The sequence below is a fragment of the Paramormyrops kingsleyae genome, chromosome 2 (genome assembly GCF_048594095.1).
Source record: "Paramormyrops kingsleyae isolate MSU_618 chromosome 2, PKINGS_0.4, whole genome shotgun sequence".
NCBI lineage: Eukaryota > Metazoa > Chordata > Actinopteri > Osteoglossiformes > Mormyridae > Paramormyrops > Paramormyrops kingsleyae.
In genome coordinates this window covers 19686968-19709100 of record NC_132798.1, presented here as the reverse complement: position 1 = coordinate 19709100, position 22133 = coordinate 19686968, and the positions used below count along the sequence as shown (strand labels likewise).

The 22133-nt window shown below is 45.4% G+C and overlaps 1 long non-coding RNA gene across 2 annotated transcripts; it reads right to left on the bottom strand.

The window, feature by feature from the left end:
* Window positions 1-14250: 14250 nt before the first annotated feature.
* Window positions 14251-15767, bottom strand: LOC111858681 (uncharacterized). 2 transcript variants are annotated; one of them, XR_002841647.2, is made up of 4 exons: window positions 15482-15767; window positions 15088-15191; window positions 14702-14873; window positions 14251-14458 (listed from the first exon to the last, which is right to left on the bottom strand). It is a non-coding gene; the product is annotated as an uncharacterized lncRNA (long non-coding RNA). The 2 variants fall into 2 exon arrangements; XR_002841646.2 differs by having other exon boundaries at window positions 15520-15767.
* Between the last annotated feature and the right edge of the window lie 6366 nt (window positions 15768-22133).

Here is a 22133-nt window from a genome sequence, read left to right as displayed (position 1 = left end):
GGACCTCTGCTATTGTACACAACAGCAATCCAACTCCCCACCCCAACCCAGTCCATTGTGCCTGTGTGTATGGGAATCAGCACCTGACACTGCCCCCACTCCCTACCCCCCATGTGCAAGAGGGGGTCTGTGATGCTGGGCTGTTTAATTACCCCTCCAATGTGGCCCACAGGACCAGCCATGGGGGGCTTTCTATGGCACTTCACTCACAAAATTCCCAGTTGTCTATCTTCCTTTTTTACAATATTGTACGTTTCCAATATTTTTTCCCCCAAATGTGGTTGTTGTATTTTCCTCATTGATTGTAATTCAAAGGAAAAAAAAAAACATTCCTGGTGGCCCACCAGCTCCATAAAGCGCATCTTCATGCAGCTTGCAGATAGTCTTTCTTGACATGCGTGTCTGATACACTGGAGAAGTGTGTGTGTGTGAGGCGTTGGCGGGAGGCGCAGTGATTTTGTGCACTTGAATGGGACGTTAAGCTGTTTTTGAGTGGGACGCATTTGGCAAAGCGTGACCTGTGTGTTTAATTTGTTTAGCCGCATGCTGCACCAGGGGTAGCGAGACGCCAGCCCGCCGATGCTGTGGGACAGAAACCCCCCCGTCTATTTCGCATGTTTACCGGCAAGCTGTAAGTGCCCCGCAAGGCTCCCACTTCCTGCTGCATCCCCAGAAGTGAATTTAATTTACATTCACTTTTGAAATTTATTTATTCCATCGACACTTTCAATGCAAGGCAATACAAACCCAGTGCTAAGCGCACACTATAAACCACAAGGTGGTCTACGTAAGGCACAATTACTGCGCATATACACATACAGAGAACAATAAATATGGAAAACAAAGCAAGCACCCTGCAAAGTAGATACAGCGTAGCCAGTGAAGCATTGTTAGCGCTTAGCCTGTCTGCGCTAAGGGGCAGGCGAATAGTCGGATAGGTGCCCCTCTGCTGGGTTGAAGGCATAATCAAATTCTGAAGGTGAGAAATTGCTCTCCAGCTGTCAGACTTGTACAGCAGTACCAGAGCTTTCAACTTAAATACACAATCTGAAAACTCAAGGGCTGTGAGAACTGGCACACAAACGCGTAGGGAGACGTAAAAGCACATGCAAAGCCACGTGGACAGAGAGCTGCAGATGTCCGATGCTTTTTTCTGGAACATCCAGTATGCAGGAAGCTGCAGGGGCCGGGGGAAGAGGCAGTTATAGCCTGGAAGGACAGAACTGCAGAAAAGGAGTGAATCTCTCAATCAGTTCTATACTGCGGCGCTGATGTAACCCCCTGGGTTGGGTCAGAGCTGCAGCAGACCAGCAGGGGGCGAGCTTTCAGGGCAGGCCAAGGCTTTGAGCTTCTCGCTGGTCATTCGTGATGTCAGGGATGTGGCTTTCACAAAGATGGGGAAATCATGGAAGGCTGCTGGAGAAGCTGGAATGTGGAGTATCCCTGTGATAGTCAAGTATGGATTTGCAGAAGAAGAGAAAGAGAGGTGGTGCTGAGTGGACCTAGAACTGAGCCCTGTGGGACCCAAAGTAGATAATGTAGTTTCTGCCAAGCAAAAAAGAACCTGAACAAGGATGAATGAGGCCAAACCTAGCAGAACTGGCCTAGTTTTCCCTTAGACTGGGGTGTCTAAAGAGGTGACATTTTTAAAAATGAGCATCAGTCATCCTTCCAGTTCTGCTAACAGCACAATGCAGCATCCATGTACATGATTGTACAAAGACAATACAAGAGAAGAAAGATTTTGATATATTATAAGCCCAGCTGGCAAATTCCTCTGCATACATCCACTGAATGGCACCACAGTTTAAAATTCACAAAGAATTTCATGTAGCTAGTGATAGAACCAGAGGATATTATGGGCTAGAAACAGGAAGCACTTTTAAATTTAGGCTGGCAGCTCTGGATCCAGCTGCCCATCTAATCCCCTGCCTGTTCCTGAGAACACCCCCACACACACTGGCACTATTCAGTTCAACTTATGATTATTTATTTCTTATACCCCCCATTCATGCTGCTATATAATTTACAACCCCCCCAATTCACAGTGTAAGTCCCGTGCAAAGCCCCCCATCCCCCCCATCACTCGCTGTCTGTATGTCACACCGCAGTAGTATTTCATGCTACTGTATACTAGTATGTGGAGAGTATGACAATAAAGCCCACTTAGTTATTATTATTATTATTATTGTTATTATCATCGTTGTTGTCATTGCTTGCTGTCTCTATGTTGCACTGTGGTCCTTCCTAGGGGAACATTATTGCGCTGTATACCTGTATATGGATGGCAATAAGGCCCACTTGACTTGTCTCTACCACTCTGCTCGACTGTACTTGAATACAGCGTCTGTCCTTTCTAAACACGCCACAGGGAAGGCTCGCCCGAGGGCGGAATCAGGCCCCTGAAGGTCCCAGGAATGGAGCTGGGCCGAGCCGTCATGATTCGTCACACTTTGTCACACTTAGGGTGCTAATGGAAATGCGAGCCTTCACACCGGGGCACGGTGCAGTTTAGTGATCGGCAGGGACATGAGACGGCAGGGGTGAGTCTAGGATTTTTTTTATGGTGGGGAGCTTAAGAGCCGCCATAATTCCTGCATAGGGGCTAACCTCATCATTAGCCAATTATATTTTTAAAATCAGTTAATGACAGTGGAGGGGGGCACTCAGGGGGCCAGTCGGCTTTCAGCTGAGGACAGTGCTCCTGTGGCCCGGCCCCACTTGTGCCCCTGAGCTACAGCCCCGCAGATTCAAACTACGCCTTGAAATTGTGCTATTGCCAGACAAATTTGATACAGGGGGCTTTCAGATCTCTGACATTTTGGTTCCATTTCACCATTGGCATGAAATCTGAATACCATAACACCCCCAACACTTCCACCCTGTTTAAAAAGCAATACCATCTTTCAGGTAATCCTTTACGAAAGCCCTGAAGCTCTCATGCTCATTTTCACCTCTGTTACACTGTTGTGCTGCATATTTTGAACTCTGGGACATAATCAGCATTTTAAAAATATAATCATATGTCTATCGGTGAATCTGTGAGCTGTCATCGGAATGGTGAATATGACGGTAATTGACGTTGGATTACCTGCTGCGTTGAAGCGATTGTTTAAATTTGTTAACGTGAGGACTGGTGAGGAAGGGCCAGGCGTGAAATGATTTAAGGACCATCTGTGTGGTTTTTCGAAACATCGTTCTCAACTTATTTCCTAACACGGTTACAACCCCTCTAGCTGTTTCCATAAACAGCACCACCCCATATGAGGACTAGTGTGGTTCACACAACACCTTCAATTAAAATCATGCTTAATTATGCAGTGTACTTGGGACAGCACAAAGCACAAAACGTGTTAACAAGTTAACGAGTACCTGTCCTCGCGTAAACTGAAAGCAGGCATTTGGGGAGACGCCATTCCATGGCAGACGAAATGGGCGCATTTGTCCACATACTTCCACCTGTACATTACTAAAATATGTGCTACACTGCAAAATGTATTTAACTGTAAAGCTGTTCCTTCTATTCATTTTCACGGTTTTAGTAATGTTCTCTATTCATGTAATGACATGTTGTTGTTGTATTTTTTGATTTGAAGGCAGGCTCAGAGACAGACTGGTATTTTGGGCAGGTTTGCTAGGGGAGGCCGACTTACTGCTGATGCGTACACACCCCCAGAGTCACTGCTGATGCGTATACACCCCCAGAGTCACTGCTGATGCGTATACACCCCCAGAGTCACTGCTGATGCGTACACACCCCCAGAGTCACTGCTGATGCGTACACACCCCCAGAGTCACTGCTGATGCGTACACACCCCCAGAGTCACTGCTGATGCGTACACACCCTCAGAGTCACTGCTGATGCGTACACACCCCCAGAGTCACTGCTGATGCGTACACACCCTCAGAGTCACTGCTGATGCGTACACACCCCCAGAGCCACTGCCTGGGTGTGAGCTCTGCTTCCAGGTCCTGCCCAAATGTCCCACCACCAATTGCCCTAAACAAACCACGCAACAGCTTCTCATTGGCTAATGCACCTTCCCTGCTTTGGGTGTGGCCAAAGCTTGAAGCCCCGTCCCCTCACTTCCCTTATGAATTTCTGAGACAATTTGCCTTCAAACTAAGCAGTTTAGATCAAAAGCAGAGTGCTCAAGAATGCAGCTTCGTACCTTCATTGACCAAAATCGAACCCAGAGCCAAAGCCAGTATCCATAATGATTATGGCCTCCCTTGCCTGCTCTAGCTCTCTCATTCCGGCGCAGTTATTAGGAACATAAACCAACGTCACCTCCTGATCAATACGCACCAAGAGCATGCTTTTCTCTCTCTTAATTACGTAAACAACATCATCAGAGCCCGGAGTGAACAGCGGGGGGGTGACATGTCTGCTCAAATTAAGGACGCTCAGCACAAACGCTGCAGCGCCAAATTTGTATGTAAATTTCTATAAATCAAGGGAATCGTTTATAAAATGTATACAAAAATCCACAATGCATGCGTGTCACATGCATATGTAAAATGGTACTGAGTAGGGGTATGTTATTACATGGGTCCATCCATCCATCCATCCATTTTCCGCCGCTTATCCGGGGTCAGGTCGCGGGGGCAGCAGTCTAAGCAGGGACGCCCAGACCTCCCTGTCCACAGCCACCTCCTCCAGCTCCTCTGGGGGAATACTGAGGCGTTCTCAGGCCAGCTGAGAGACATGATCTCTCCAGCGTGTCCTGGGTCAGCCCCCGGGCATCCTCCGGGTGGGACATGCCCAAAACACCTCCCCAGTGTCCTTTCAGTGACCTCAGCCCCAGAAACGGGCAGGTCCCCCCCTGAGTCTTCCAGCTCTACTTCCTCCGAGGAGGGCGTATCAGTGGGATTTAGGAGTTCCTCTAAATATTCCTTCCACTGCCCAACGATATCCCTCAGCAGCCGCCCGAGCCGCTTCCCGCTTGGCCTGCCGGTACCTGTCCACTGCTTTCTGAGTCCCACAAGCTAACCAAGCCCTGAAGGCCTCCTTCTTCAGCCTGACAGCTCCCTTTACTGTTGGTGTCCACCACTGGGTTCGGGGTTTGCCACCGCAACTGGCACCAACAACCTTATAGCCACAGCCAAGCCGTGCGGTGAGATGTGCTCAGTATCTGGTCAGTATTTCTCTACCTCCTGCACCAGCTCAGGCTCCTTTCCCATCAGAGAGGTTACGTCCTGTGTACCAAGAGCCAGTTTCATTAGCCAACAATCAGTCCGTCGCGGCCCCTGCCATGGACTGCCACCCCAGCTACATTGCACCCGCTCCACAGCTCCCCCTGCAGGTGGTGGACCCATGTTATTTTTTCAGGCTATGCCTGACTGGGCCACCAAGGACTCGGCCTCGAGCTCCCAGCCCAGGCCTGGTTCCAGGGGTAACATGTTCCTTCCACAATCATCATGGGAGTCTCGTTACATGGCTATTTGAGCTTATTTGTTTCATGATGGTTTATGACTCTTTGGTGGGCAGTCTGAAGAGTAATCCAAAAATGCAGTACAAAAATGTACTGTGGTTGAAAACCTTGGAATTTATTGAAGCATCTTTGCAAATGTTTGTATTCGATTCACTTATTCTATGTCCAGGCCTCCAGGCTGAATTTTATTTATTAATTTGTTGTAATTTTTGCTCTCTTTACCCAAAAGGGCTCTTTGTTGCTTCATGATTGTCATTCTAACAGGACTGTTAGGTCACCTAATCAAGCAGGGCTGTTATTCTCTTGGCTCTTTGACGCGTCTGAAGGATCCCGCGAGAGGCTCGGTCTGCGCACGGAGCCTGCGGGCCAGTTTTCCGGGTCATTAGTGTAATGGTCGCCCTTCGTGGTCTTATAGGGTGGAGGGATAAGGCGTAATAAGCCACTCCTTCATGCAGTGGCGGGGCATTAGGTGGTAATAAAAGGAATTTGCCACCCCCCCCCCCCACTCCCACTCCACTCGTGAGCTCAGCTGTGTGTCAGTGGTCACAGCAGCAGAATGATTCGAGGCCCAGACATCGCCCGTGATGGTGCACCCCCTCACCACACTCTGCGGTTAGCGTTTAGCCATTTCCTTGCTAAAGAAGTCAAGGTCAAGTGCATTTTCACATCACCGCTATTAAATATAAACTGAACCTCGGAACCTCGGAATGTTCCTGAGCGATCGTCGTACTAATGCAGCGTCCCTTAGGGCCACATGATGGGAAACTACGCCCCCCCCCCCACCCCCCGCCGGTGCAGACAAAGAGCAGCCTGCAGAAACCTCGGTGCACCCAGGCCTGTGCAGCAGAAAGCACCCCCACCCCCCCGTGGCAATGGCTGACCAATGACATCACACGCTGAGTGGGCTGTCACGGTGCTGTGCCAGTGAGGTCACTGGTCTCCTAATGACTTCCTCACGGGTCACAGGCCTCCAGATCGAGCTCTCCCTCTATCACTCTCTCTCTCCCCCTTTTTGCTCTCTTTCTGTCTCGAGCCATGACCCCCCCCATCCCCCCCACCACCCCGATGAACGCTTCGATGGCCACCTTTCCGCTCATTGTCCTTAATCAAGAGCTGGGGGCGCAGGGTCCAGCAGGGGCAGCTCATTAACGCTTGAGGGCCACCGCCCTCCCCGACAGTGTGAGGGGATGGGGGGCGGGGTTGGGGGGGGGGCAGGTTGGCAGACTGCGGCCCTTGCCTCTCAAACACTGTGTTTATCCCATCCTTAACCAGGAGCTAGAAACGTGGATAAAGACCAATAATCATTCTCAGGAGGCACTTTGTGACAGCATCGGAGGGTGATTTCATGGGGAATAATAGACGGAGTGATTGATAATCTGCCTCGTATTCAAATCTGACAGAGTGTTTTTTTTTCCCCACCTCAGCCGAAAGAGGGAAATCGAGGGAAGGAAAAGCGGATCAGAAGAGAACGGAGCTGGCGAGCCGGACATGTGAGCGGGTTTTATCAGACGGGCAGCGATTCTGTGAAAACAGCAGGAGGATATGAGGTCAGAGGCGAATAGCAGAGAGTGTTTGAAGCCTTGCGGGGAGGTCTGAGACCGAAGCCAGGATGCGAGCGCGTGAATCCGCCAGCACGCTCTGCTTTAATATTTAACGCCATTATTAGCTGGAGCACAGCCCCCCCCCCCCCCAAGCTGCACTGCACCGTATGAATAACTAATGAGCCCGATTATGCTAATCAGCAGAACCATGGTGCACTGATGACCTGGAGCATCACGACCTCCTGCCTACGAGGGTCCGCTTTTTTCACGATTGTTGTTTTTTGTGCGCTCTTCCCATCTGTGTTAGGTAGAAATGCAGACTGCCACGTCCGTGCAGGTCACGGCAAAGTCAGCTTGGGTTGCGACCAGCCTTACAGCCCCCACCCCCCCCCCATCTCCGTGTTTGGCCTGTCCTGCCCAACCTCAGCGTAGGACACAGGAAGCAGCTCGGCGTGAGGAAGATGACACTGGTGGCACGGCTCAGCTGCGTCAGAGAGCTCCGGATGCTGAGGATTCTTCCGGAATCCAGCCCCCCCCCCCCCGCCCAGGTTTTAGGAGCTTATCACCACATCGTGCTGAGAGTAAATGTGAGTAAATGTCTTTTATTCCCCTTCTCTAGTGTATTTTGACCCTGCGATAAAAGCGTGCTCACAGAGAGCCATCCGGAGCGCGAATGGGTCACGTACGGCTGTATTCCGCCGCCATCTCCAGCATTCCCGCCACCCCGGCACCATAAAGAATTCCAACGAGACAATTTTGCGGCGTGGCGGCGGTGGCAGCGAAGCGAAGGGGCTGACAGCGGCTGTTATTAAAGCGCGGGCGCTGACCGACCGCTTTCAGAGTTATTAAAGTGCCGCGGGATTGTGTCTGTGATAGCCTGCACCAGGCGGGCCGCCGGCCGCAGTGTCCTTCACACAGGTACATTACAGTGGGGGGGGGGGGGGGTGGTCAACGGGAGGGGGGCTTAGGCCTGGCTATAGAAGCTGTCATCATCTTCATCGCTGCCATTAGACCCCAGTGTTTGGACCAAAAATAAACACCTACACACATACATACATACATACATATAAACACATATATACATACACAAATACATACGTACCTATGTACATACATGCACGATCTTGCTATTTGATCTCACGCATTGAAATTCCAAGCGTTATATGCACTATCCCCATCCTATCGCCATTATTTATTCTTTAACGAGCATGTTGCCCAATTATATGGCAGGACACGTAAGTGCATGATGTCATCATGAGATCACTGTTGTGAAAATTGGGGGTGGGGGCACTAATAAGCTCATTAGGGTCACAGGGAGCCATTACTGCCGTCTCTGTGACATGCCTGACAAGAACTGCTGGGGGTCTGATGGTCCGGGAAAGTGGGCATAGAAATTCCCAGGAATGCTACCACACCTGTTGTCCCATCACTGGTTCCATCAATAAAATCAAGGTTTGTATAACAAAAAATGAGACCTACAGTTTTGACTTTCTTTTATCTAACTCTTCTCATTGTTATTAACTCACTGTGAGCACGGTTGAATCTAAAAAATAGATCTCAATGAGGTCTTGAAGAAGTCCTGTTTTATTGCCACTGCAGGTATGATTTTTCTACTGAAATTCGCTGACATTAATATATCTCTACTATCAGATGTTGCTCCTGTAAGTTGTTTTAAATGTCTAATGCATGCTGTTTATTTTTTCAGCAATATCTGCAGGGGTAATTTGAGATATTCATGAGAAGTATCCTGTGCTTCTTCAAGTCAATAAGGAAGACATTTTTGAGCAGTAAAATTTGGTAGAGGCCATACCAAAGAAAATCCCTGCAGGATCTGTTTAAATCGAAAAACAGCAGTGATTTAGATGTGTGGTGCATATTGGCTATTTCAGATGAAGACTGGTCTGGAGAGAGAGAGATGACCTACAGATGGCGTGATGACCCACAGACACTGTGACAGAAAATAGCACTACACACAGACACATACAGACACACATACAGACACACACACAGACACAAATACAGACACACACATACAGACCAACACACACATACAGACAGACACAAATACAGACACACACATACAGACCAACACACACATACAGACAGACACAAATACAGACACACACATACAGACACAAATACAGACACACACATACAGACAGACACAAATACAGACACACACACAGACACAAATACAGACACACACATACAGACCAACACACACATACAGACCAACACACACATACAGACAGACACAAATACAGACACACACATACAGACCAACACACACATACAGACAGACACAAATACAGACACACACATACAGACCAACACACACATACAGACAGACACAAATACAGACACACAAATACAGACACACACACAAACCACTTTCTGGTCAGTTTGTTGTTAGCATGCCAGCTAGGAGGGCGACTGACCTTGAGTCACCACAGGAATTTTTTTTTCTCTTGTTTCAAACTATGGAGTTTTGTTTATTATAAACCTATACATAAATGGATAGAAAAAGACTCAAAAATGGGCTAGGGTTCTACTATAAAAAAGTCTATCTGACTTTTATTTGCTATAGATTTATACCGCTGTTTCCCTAAACTGGGGATTGTCAGTAATCTGCATCATTGTTAAGAGTATGGGGAAAGTTCATGTCATGAAATTCATGGCTGTGCAGGTCTGACTGAACTAGACCACAAGTTTCAGCATTCCGTTATGGCCCCCAGGTGACTTTAATGACACCTAGCTGCATCTTTAAAACATGCATCTGTAAAACCAACATGCATCTGTAAAACATGCATCTGTACAACATGCATCTGTAAAACCAACATGCATCTGTAAAACATGCATCTGTAAAACATGCATCTGTAAAACCAACATGCATCTGTAAAACATGCATCTGTACAACATGCATCTGTAAAACCAACATGCATCTGTAAAACATGCATCTGTAAAACATGCATCTGTAAAACCAACATGCATCTGTAAAACATGCATCTGTAAAACCAACATGCATCTGTAAAACATGCATCTGTAAAACCAACATGCATCTGTACAACCAAAATGCATCTGTAAAACGTGCATCTGTAAAACATGCATCTGTAAAACCAACAAGCATCTGTAAAACCAACATGCAGCTGTAAAACATGCATCTGTAAAACCAACATGCATCTGTACAACAAACATGCATCTGTAAAACCAAAAACAAACAAATGAATTGATGGGCTTGTTGCGTCTGGTGACTGGGAGAGGTAAGAGCCAAATGGAAGGTATTGCTAATGGTTTGATTCTGTGAGTTTTTAGTTGGGGAGGGGGAGGGGCTGTTACATTCTTTCCATCTGCCACTTTTGGACTCTCAATCTGTTTTGTTTCCAGTCTGATGTGGCAGCATGGGGAGCCTACAGCCCGTCTATTCATCATCAAAACTGGAAGTAACGAGGACACCTACAGTTTGTCATAGTACATCAGTCTGCACTCGGTAACTGCTGTCCTTAACAGAGTCTACACAGTTTTATTGGTAGATGACCACTGGACCACTGGTGCAGATCAAAGAGCACCAAGATGTGCGAAATGCCGGCAGGCACATCGGCACACAGACCACGCCTGGAATGGAGAAGACCTCCCATGGATTGTTCTTGTGAGACTTTTGGTTTACCCAGCACCAACAGAAATAATAAAATATCTAATACTATCCATCTAGCTCATGTTCCTCAGACACCTCAAAAATCAGTACTCAAGATCAATAACACTGATTGTCCGAACATATCGACACATTTTACAAAGTGGCAAAAAATATTGATGTGTGAACTCCCAAAGTTCAATTGTTTGTTCATTTCTCTAGTCTTCTGTACTGAAACATTTGAAAGATGCTACAGTGAACTATATGAATTGCATAATAAATAAATGCTATAGAAATCATTTTTTGTTCTCTGAACTCCTGACCTGCGATGGCTGTGATTACTTGCCGATAGCGAACACGGTTTGCACTAACTTGCAGCATGTTTTGGGACCTTGGAGCCCATCGGCTTTCCCTTCTATGGGGGCCTGGGGCTACACTGAGCAGGTAGAGCCAATCGATTATAATCCATAGCATCTCTTAATCGTTGATTAACAACTACTTTGTGGAGCAGTGGATTTCAACAATGACCCAACCGTTCAGAGTAGGCACCATGGACAGTGGATGGAGACTCCATGGCAAACTTTTCCCTCTCCATATCGCTCACCTCAGGCCCCTCAAAAGCTACACTTTTAGCAGCAAAGTACCAAAGGTATCAGTTGCCACTGTGTAATTTTCTACCTGATAAGGGAAAACTTAAAACTGTCAGTGACCAAACCACCAAAGTAGTATTTAAATCTCTACTGCTGATAGAATGTGGATGATAAGAAAAGTGAGAAGGGGATGAGAGCTGAGCATGTGTCTGGTCTTTGTGACGGTGGCATTCGGTCAGGGGCACCATCAAAGGGGTAAAGTTAGGACATCAGGGGCCTTAAAAAATCTGAAACATAATTGGATTGGTTTGGGTTGAAGGCCCTATATTATATGCTTTCATGGAGCCCAAAATTTCTAGCAGCACCCCTATGCACAGTCATTAGGCTGGATAACCAAGCCCAGATAGACACTCATATTTACTAAACCTCAGTAAGTCACATGATCACATCCGACAGGTCTGTAGCAGATTTTTGGTGGTCATGTGACACAAAGCAGAGCTGTGACATAGACATGTAGAAGTAAACCAGGAACTACTTTTAACACTAGTCCAATATCATACACTTATGTTTCTCTACCCAGTCCTAGGAAACCCTCAGAAAGGTCACATTTTTGATCCCTCCCATCGCACCTGTAGCAGGTATTCAGTGTTCTTGATTGGCTGGGAGCTAGTGATTGTAGTCAAGACCACCTAAACCAAGACCAAGTCATTACCAAGACCAGAGTAATTTGAGACCGAGACAAGACCAATACCAAGGCAGGCCGAGACTGAGACAAAACCAAGACCAAGGCAGGGTGAGACTGAGAAAAGACCATGGCAGGGCGAGACCGTGAGAAGACCAAGACCAAGACCAAGGCAGGGCGAGACCGAGACAAGACCAAGGCAGGGCGAGAATGAGACAAGACCAAGACCAAGGCAGGCCGAGACCAAGACAAGGCCAAGACCAAGACCAAGGCAGGGCGAGACCGAGACAAGACCAAGTCAGGGCGAGAATGAGACAAGACTAAGACCAAGGCAGGCCGAAACCAAGACAAGGCCAAGACCAACTCAGTGCAGACCAAGACAAAACCAAGAGCAAGGGAGGGATAAACCATGTCAAGGTCAGAAAGAGACTAACAGAACACAATACACTATAAAATGTGGAGCACAGGGACCATCTAGGGCAGGGGTGCCCAACTCCAGTCCTGGACGGCCAGAGCCCTGCACATTTTTGGGTTTCCCCTCATTTAACACACCTGATTCAACTCCTTGTGCTAATTACCACAGTGCTCTTGAGCTGAATCATTTATGGTGAAACAGGGAAAGAACTAAGCTACACAGGGTTCTGGCCCTCCAGGACTGAAGTTGGGCACCCCTGATCTAGGGGCTAGGCAGTATGGCAAAACATTTGTGTCACAGTATAATCTGAACCACCTTAGGCTATTGGTTGTATTTGAATTTTGAAGCAGGATGTTTTACACCAAATCACAGTACTGTGTTAACCCTTTCATACTATGGCTTAGTATTGTGAAGGAATACATGGTTGCGAAAATTACGAAAAGTAATTTTCGTAATTCAAGTAATTGTCTTCCTAATAAATAGAATACTGCATTTTGTAGTTATTTATAGTAGAACCCTAGCCCATTTTTGAGTCTTTTTCTATCCATTTATGTATAGGTTTATAATAAATAAATTATAAAATATATATTTTTTCCCAGAAGGGGAAAATTGCAGAAGTGAATATGCGCTTTGTTCCCCATCTAATGTGAATAATATCGATGTTTTATGGATTATTAGGGATGCTTTTTCGTGGAAAATGTTTAAACTATATGCCTCATTGCGCACAGGATTACGCTGGAGTCTGCAATATTTTAGCACACAAGGTTGTAACTCGGACGACCGGATCGAGTAAGTTCTCTCAATTGCAAAGATATGCGATTCATGTCTGTGTGTTATACCTATCCAAAGTCAAAATAAAGTCAATTCTGACAGAGACCAAGACTGCAAAAAAGTGGTCTAGAGACCAGTCTTCTGGGAGGTAGCAAAAATGTGGACTGTCTGGGGTCCCTGTAATCTGGGTTGAGAAACATTGTATCACAGCATCCGCTATGCGTGGGGGGGGGGGGGGGGTAGTGTCACAACCCCCCCCCCCCCGCCCCGCCTCACCCTCGCACTGTTTTGGAACGTGACGCCAGTGGGAGACCTACTAGTAATTTACATATATTGACTAAGTAGACGTTTCTGCAGAATGCCCCTTACAGGTCAGAGGTGACCTACAATAAGAAAACAAGCTATAAACACAAACAGGTATAGAGAGTAAATGAAATGCACCAGGGCTGCTGATGATGAATGGAGGCAGAAGCAGCCACACAGCCTCACCCTAACACCATAAAGTCCTCACACAGTAACAGCACAACACATATGAAATGAAATTAAATTAAATTGAATTGCGTATACCCCACTTCAGCACATCAGGGCTAAAATAATGCCTGAAGATTTTGTAGGTTAATAGTTTCAGTTAGGCAAAATTTCCCAGAAATTCCTACAGTAGATAATAAGTAGATAGTAAATACTACTACTGCTACTAGTAATAATAATAATAATAATAATAATAATAATAATAATAATAATAATAATAATAATATTGACAGTAATAATAATATACAAGAACAGGCAGCTGGCTGTTCCCGGTGGAGACCAACACAGACCCTACTGTCCCCTGTCCCCTGCTGACTGGTGGCTGCTCCCACCCCTCTGTCCCCTGTCCCCATCCCTCCCTCCCTCTTGGCCCCCCTCCTCCTCCCTGGTGTGCCTGGCGGGGGCAGGGTCGCGTCGAGGAGCTCGCTCCCAGCCAGGCATAGGGCCGGCGGGGTCGGCCGTGACCCCAGCGGGCCGCTCACGCCGCAGAGTGCCTGTGTAATGAGGCCCGGTGTGGATATTGATATGACAGAACAAAAGGCCAAGGTACACAGTAAGGACAGCAATCCACACGATTCACACCATTTGTTTTTCTCACCGTATCCATCACATTAATGGGTCACCTTTCTGTGACAGCTCATGATTACCTGCTTACCCATGGAGAGGGGGGGGAGCAGACCCAGAGAAAGAGGAGCTGCGAGGTGTGAGGGTAAAGGGCGAGCTCGGGATCTTGAGGGGCCTGGAACACGTGGGTGTGGGTGGGGGTTGCTCCATCACCGGCTTTTTATTCTCTCGTGGAGATTGGCTTCAGTGCTGTCACCAACCCCGCCGACTGAATTTATGACAGGTCAGATCTCCATGCAGTCACCTGATGGATGGAGAATATCCAAGTTTATTTGGGGCAGAGTGGAACCAGTGGTGCTCTGTCCCTACCCCCCTCCACCCCGATGCCTGAGACCCTTGGACTAAAGAAGGCAGCCAGCTGATGTGGTCCTGGCAGGCCTCCTGCCGCAGCCAGCCAGGGGGACATCAGGCAAACCCACCAATTAGGAAGCCGGCTCTGGAAGCAGCCCAAATTATTATTTTATCTTTCCTTCTGGAAATTTCGTACCTTTTCATGCAGTGTGGGTCTATTTGTGCTGAGGCCCACAAACCCTCCGTGCTTAATTGTGTTCGGAAAGATCACTGGCTGTAAAGCCACGTCCTGGGGTGCAGTGGCCAGTGTGAAGAGCTTTCCGGAACCTTCCCCGAGGGGCCCCCGCTTGTCTGGAGAGTCAGGTCTGCTGAAAATCATAAGCTTCATGACAGAGTTTATTCTCATCATACGCCAGAAATCCCCAAGCCCCCCAACAGTGCGTCCGAGAAGGGCTGACTCATTATCTGCAGCGAGGTGAGTGGTACCCCCCCCCTCCCCCCCGCAGATGTGCTGGACGGGCTGCTCCCTCCGATTCAGCCGGCGTGCGATGTTCCCGTAGCGGGCGGGGCTGCCATAATTACCCACGCACGGCCCATTTGACAACATGCTCCGCTTCCCGCATTGTGTGCGTTGGTTTGCTGAGCTTTATCAGTGCTCGGTGAGCTGGATCCGAGCGAATCCGTTGCTGATATTTCACGGAGGGAAAAAAGAAAATGCGAATAAATAAAGAGAACGACTTGAGTAAGTGCTCAAAACTAATTGTAAAACAAGCCCTGTGATTGTAGCTTAATGATTAAGACAGTGACTGTGTCCAGCACGAAAGCGCTAACATCAAGCGACTGGTTTACACGTTACGTAAACCAGTCGTTTGGAAAAAAGATCGCTAAGGATGTGTGCTAATTCCTGAAGATCCCTTCACTTCCCGTTGGGCTTCACCACTAAAGGATAACATTGTTAATCCACCACTGTAGTCACCTTTGTCATAAAACACGGAGCAGAGACAGAGAAAACACCTTAATGCGGTCATAATGAATATCGCCGCCGAGTCATTTTTTCCACATCGGGCTTTTCAGTGCCACTTCACTCCCACGCCGCTGAAATTTCAAGAAGCTGACATCTCAAATGAGCCGGCCGTTGATTGATGTTATCCTCAGTCTACGGATACAAAAGGGGAAAAATGTAAACTATCCGGGAAAGAACATTTGGACCATTTTAAAACGGACTCAGATCAATTCCGCTTTCTTCCCGGGCCGCTAAACGCTGTCAGCATGAAGCGCGGAGATAACGTGACCCTTTCCACGGCTAAATAACAATGATACTGAAACATGCGGCCCTTAGTTCAGCATCTCTAGTGGCTGAATAAGGTGTCAGCATCAAAGACAGATCACTCCGTGCCAAATTAAAAGTCAGAAATGTCATTCTGCTCTCTAATTGCTTAGAGATGTTATTCGAGGAGAAAAAAGGGAAAACCATCTGAATTTGCACTTTTAAAAAATATCTACTGAAAGCCTCTTAGTGTATTTCTGTGAGGACCAGCCTTTGGAGGGAAAGAGAAATTGTAGGTTGTACCTATCATGGAGTCGCATTGCATTGTGGGATAACATAGCATGATTTTTCTGCAAGGGGAGCGAGCAACGTCAGTACTTTCAACACTGAGGGCAAGCATAAATCAGGGCAAGGGGGTAGAATTGCTGACAAGTTTTGCTATTAAAAAATAATTGTAATCAAGGTAGAGGCCAGCAGTGACGGGTATGTGGCAAAGAGATGGACAGCTGCGGGAGACGTATTGCTTTAATTTGCACCAATTAAATTGAAGTTCATTGGATCATCTTCCTCAATCTTCATGAATACTTTATTTTCAGGCCGCTATGAAGCCATTAAACAGAATGATTGTAGTCTGAGACCTATGTGTAATATTTTATGCTACGCATCCATTAAAGAATTTTAGAGTGAGGTTGTTGAGGACAAGTCAGAGAGGTGCAACTAAAACATGTTTTTTCTTTTTTAAAATATTTTGGTGAAACTTTATTATCTATAAAAGGTTTATAAAGAATTTATCAGTAAGTAATAAATGTTTGCAATCTCATTTGTAATTATTCCATAGACATTTACTCAGCTTTTATAAAGGTAGTGATTGTATGATGCTGGTAAATTGTATTGTACTCTATGCAGGTGCTAAGATATAATGAGTTCAGCAGCTAATGATATATAAATGAGCAAGTGAATATTTGACACGACTGGCGCTATGAGTAGCTATCGCAGGGCCTGATTAGACCAGCAACAGCTATGTACAACTACTGTTGTTATCATTGCCGTTAATACTAAATAATTGGGAATGCGAGCATGCAGGAAACATGGCCGTTAATACCCTCCACGCAGCAACTGAAAATGTAATTAAGCGCAGCCAGATTCCTGCAGCATAATGGCCGTCTGCGCAATTTGCATTTCATATTAATTTCCTGCGGCCTCATGTCATGTAGCAAGACTGTGCATGAATGCTCACAGAGGGAAAAACAAGGCTCCTAGCTGGGATTAAAGCTTCATTTCAAGGCTGAGGATTTGGGTCTCTGGCTATTTTATGCTCAAACAATGACTTTGAGGGCTGGGACACAATGACGGAACAACTGCGGGCCTGGCGGCCATCTTGGTGTCTAATTGTAGAGCTGTGGTTTATAAGAAGACCGACTGTATAACCTGTGACGACATGTTAATTAATCAGCCACGAGTGGGCGGGTTCTCGCTAACATAACTATGTTTGTTATGCCCACTAACTACACTCTGCTCTCGTGTCATGCTGCCTTGCAGTCACAAATAAAAATGTGCCCAGGGATGGGCATTCAAAATGTATTTTCAAAATACAGGAAATACTTTCCCCATGATATATGCATACACGAGGAGGAAGTTTAATTTTCTCATACATTTTAATGAATGGACATTACAGCCAATTGTTGATCACTTACCAGCTCCATTCAGGCCTATTCATGTTTAAAGTTTGTAAGATGTTGCTGAGTGAAAAGGTTTAACTTGTATTTGTCATTTGTCATTTTGTTGTTTGAGTTATTTGCATCTGTGGTGCAAAAAAGTAGTTTTGCCCATTAAATTACAAAAAAAGAAAATCTTTCTGTTTGTTAATATTACTTTTTCATTCGATTCACTTTATCTGAACACTCATATGAGTAGTTGAGATATATTTATGTTATTTCAGAATATTTGATCTTTTGTTTGGATTCACAATTATATTGAGTCTTCTTAAGCAATGAAAAAATATTAACACTTTGCTTAAGGTAATGTTTTTAATAATGAATAAACACATTTATAACATATGACAATGCATTCATAAAGCATTCTAAACATCCATCCATTCATTTTCTGAAACCGCTTGTCCTATTCAGGGTTGGGGAATCCGGAGCCTATCCAGGAGGCTACAGGTGCAAGGCAGGGAACGACCCAGGATGGGGCCCCAACCCATTGCAGGGCACAAGGCAGGGAATGACCCAGGATGGGGCCCCAACCCATTGCAGTTTGCATTATAAACATGGTTATAAATATTTATCAAAAGGCATAACACATTATAGGCACATTTATTACGCAATATGACTGCTTTACGAGACTCCCATCTATAATGCACTACAAATACCTTTACAATGCATTATAATGGTTGGATTAAGCATTAAGGACGCTTTATAACTGCATTATAAAGGTATCTATAGTGCATTATAGATGAGATCTTCAAAAGGCATTCACAATGCATAATAAACATGGCTATAATGTGTTATGCCTTTTTATAAATATGTATATCCATTTTATAATCCTTTATGAATCCATTATAATGCGTTGCAAATGTGTTTATAAATTCCTAAAAACATGGTCTTAAGTAAACTGTACAAAGAGCTGCTCTTATGCTTGGCCATTTGAGTCAGTGTGCTTGTAAAGGAACAGGCTGATATAGAGCAGAAGTATGTGAAATGTATTTGTAAAATATAAAATACTGTTTATTTTGCTTAATTTATTTTGATACTTTGGTGGCTATATTTTATAGTTTGTTTTATACACTTACAAACAGGGTATTTTGTATTGAAATACATTTTGATGTATCTTTACCCGTCTCTCCCAATATGCATGATATGCTGCCATATCACGTACATTTCCAATTTCCTACATTTCAAAATAACTTTGAGAATTTTTTTTTTTTAACAAATTACTTGTAGAATAGACAAATTCTCAGAACGTTTTGCAGATTGACCAAATATTTTTGTTAGTCTTGTAACATCAATATTTGGCCTATTAAAAATTCCTCTCAAATTATCAGGAATTACATGGCAGAGTTTCTTTTAACCCTCTTCCTGTCTTTTACACACATGAAAAATGCAGCATATTTTCAGGCATCTTGGCTGCTTTCTGGGTCACAATGGTAATCCGGCTTCAGCAAGGTCACATGGTCAAGATCCCATAGTCAAGGTCACATGGTAAAGGTCACATGGTAAAGGTCAATGAGCACTAATCACCCAGAGCTTAGAAATGAACATGGTGTAGCTGTTCATGGTGAGCCTTAAGTCTCCACTTGAGGAGTACAAAAACAAATCTTGATTCGCTGCATCTTTTTACATCAATGGCAGTTCAACAGCATCACGTTTTAAATACCCAGTGGAAAATACGAAAGGTCTCAATTCAGAGCCCCTCTCCCCAGTAAGCTGCCTGCTCCAACGCTGTTCCTGGATCAGCCATAATAAACATCAGCTCCGCTATTGACCTTTGAAGATTCATGGCATTACCGTTTCCATTTATTTCATTTAAAGGTAAATGTTCCCCACCAACATATCTAACGGGGAAAAAAATACAATGTAACATCTGGTTTATTTTCCTTAATGTGAGCTTATTTAACTTCATTTACCATATTAAATCAAATTAAACATGTAAATGAATTGAGTTATTTTGTTTGCATAAACAGTTTGGCATTTGGAGGGAAGAAACATCGGAATAAATAGTGTACGCATTGCCGGGTATCGTAAAGTTTATGATACATTAAAGCCAATGGCAATAGATTACCAGGCCTCTCAAAATGACACCTAGCTGCACCTGGTGAAGCCAGTCACCTGGTTAGGGTTTAAATGGCGCCAGCTGGGCGGATTGCGGGGGATTCAGAAAATGCTGGTGGTTACATGCGGTTACAGCCCTTCCCCAGGGGTGGATTTATTATTTCTGGGGTCCCTCTCAAAAAGTCACTTCAGGAACCATATCCTCCTCATGTAGTGACTGTTTGTAGCCAACAGGGGGCCCAAACCTTGGGGGCCCCACACAAATGTGTGGTTTGAGTGGCGGTAAACACAGCTGCTAGTGCCCCCCCTGTCCCTCCTGTCATACATTAGACTCATACTTACCGTTTCGATAGGCAAGGAAATAATCATTTACTTTACAGGAAAGTTACAGGACTATCTAAGAACATTGACTGTATCCCTAAAACCAGACAGATGGGTATTGAGTGAAGGAATCTGTGCCTCCTCCCCACACACACACACACATGCTTGCACATACAGTTGTGTAAACATATCTTTTTGGGGACCGCTCATTCATTTCTATGGGAAAAATTCTAATGCTAACTTTGACTATCTTAACCCCTACCCAAACCTAACCATAACCATACATAATCAAACAAAATACAAGACTTTTTGCATTTTTAGTTTTTCCATTGCAGTCACGGATTTTTATTAAATAAAGATTTCCCATATGGGGACCAGGAAACGTAGGTAAAAAAACCAAAAAAAAAAACAGGTATTCATCATGTTGGTCCCCACAAGGTAAGGTATACCTGGACCACACACACACATACACAAAACTCAGTTGTGAGCCTCTTAACACCATCTCGGGGTGTAGTTGTTAATTACGTTCGCCTTTAACTTCATTTGCATGTCTGAACAAGGTGTAGGCATCAGTGTTCCCGCTGGAAACAGTACTGTAACCTGCTCAGGGGCTCCCTGGCCCCCGGCCAGAGAGGACCAGCAGCAGAGAGTCAGGCCAGCCCATTAGCTGTGCATTATGGCCTGGATCTTGCTGCTGTGCTGCTGCTATCCTGAAGGAGAAACCCGGCCAGCACCATCCAGGAATATGATTTATTCAAAACCTAAAATTAAAATGCAGCACGGTTCAGTACACGTTACAGACAAAGGAGCAAGACGATTCAAGGGAGATCGATATCAACGCCAACCTATTGTTTTAGTTATGAAAAAGGCAGGACCGGGGACATGCTAGTACTTAATTGGGTGATTCATTTAGTTTATTTACTGACTTTTCTTGTGACTTTGCACTGTGTACTCCTGTACCTTAAAAAAAGTTTGCATAGAAAGTTCTGGAAAGACAGTGCCAATAGAAACAGACAGTATTTTTTCAAGCCCCTTTCTTCTGGAACGGCGAGTGGGGTTTGATTACGTCCGTCCAATCACGTTCCGACAGGGTGCCGCAGCCGTGAGGATGGAATCACGAGGCAATTTCCTGTCAGTCTTAATTGGGTAATTGATTGGCAATTTGAACCAGGCCGCTCACTGCATGCAGAACAAAGCACCTGGCAGTGTACCTTAAGGATTCATCTTAGGTGAGAACAGAGAGACAGCTTCCGTAATCAGCATCCTGACACGGTGCCGAATCTCCAGCGGAGTCTTCTTATTTCTGATAAACTCACACCGGGACGAGCAGCAAAATGAACTTTCAAATAATCTCACCCGAGCAGGAGTATCGAAATTAATTGATCGATCGACTTTCTTACAGCTGCTCTCCATCCCGATGTCCATTTATTTACCCCCCCCCCCCCCCCCAGCTTTAGTACGGAGGACGAGGACACGAGTAATGCGAAGAGCTTAGTAAAAAGCTAAAGTCCGTCTCCACGGGAAAACGTGTGAGCCCAGCACACTTCAGCGCTGGGAGGCAGATCAGAGGGGTCAAGCTGCTTGTAATGCTGTGACTCACCGCCTCGGCAAGAATTTTTCAGACTGATCCAGAATAATCCAGGTTAGCATTAGCGGTAAATATCAAACAGTGGGAGCCTAAAATTTCTGACAATCTTAACAGATCTTGGGAAACATGCCTGAATTTGTATCTACATCTGGAATTTAGAGTAGGATGAATCGGGCATTCTGTAGGTCAGGATGCAGTACCTGTGACCAGAAGGTTGGTGGTTCAAGTCCCCAGATCAGCAGTGTGATTTCTCTACTGGGCCCCTGAGCGTGGCCCTTAACCCCTAATTGCCCCAGGGGCTGTCTGACCCTGCCTTCTCAAAATGTGTGTTGGTTTAGAAAAGAGTTAGACAACAGCTAACTAAAGTAATGCAATTATTTTAGTCATCAGCAGCAACCTGCCTTTTTGGCAAGATTTATTTTTTTAACTTTATAAATTTATGATTTTCTGAGTTTTTAAATATTCGCTAAACTTATGCACTAGGTTGTAACAGCAGTAGGGATAGACATGCTGCTGGACACTCACAAGTCCTCCACGAAGAGCCGTAGTGAACATGGTCGAGACTTCACCTAAAGATCTTTTCATCGTTTACTCCCTAAATTACTTTAATCGATTTGTCAAATATTTCGTTAGACATTTGTACTGCAGAAGAGCATTGACCATTTAAATTGAATTTAGCACG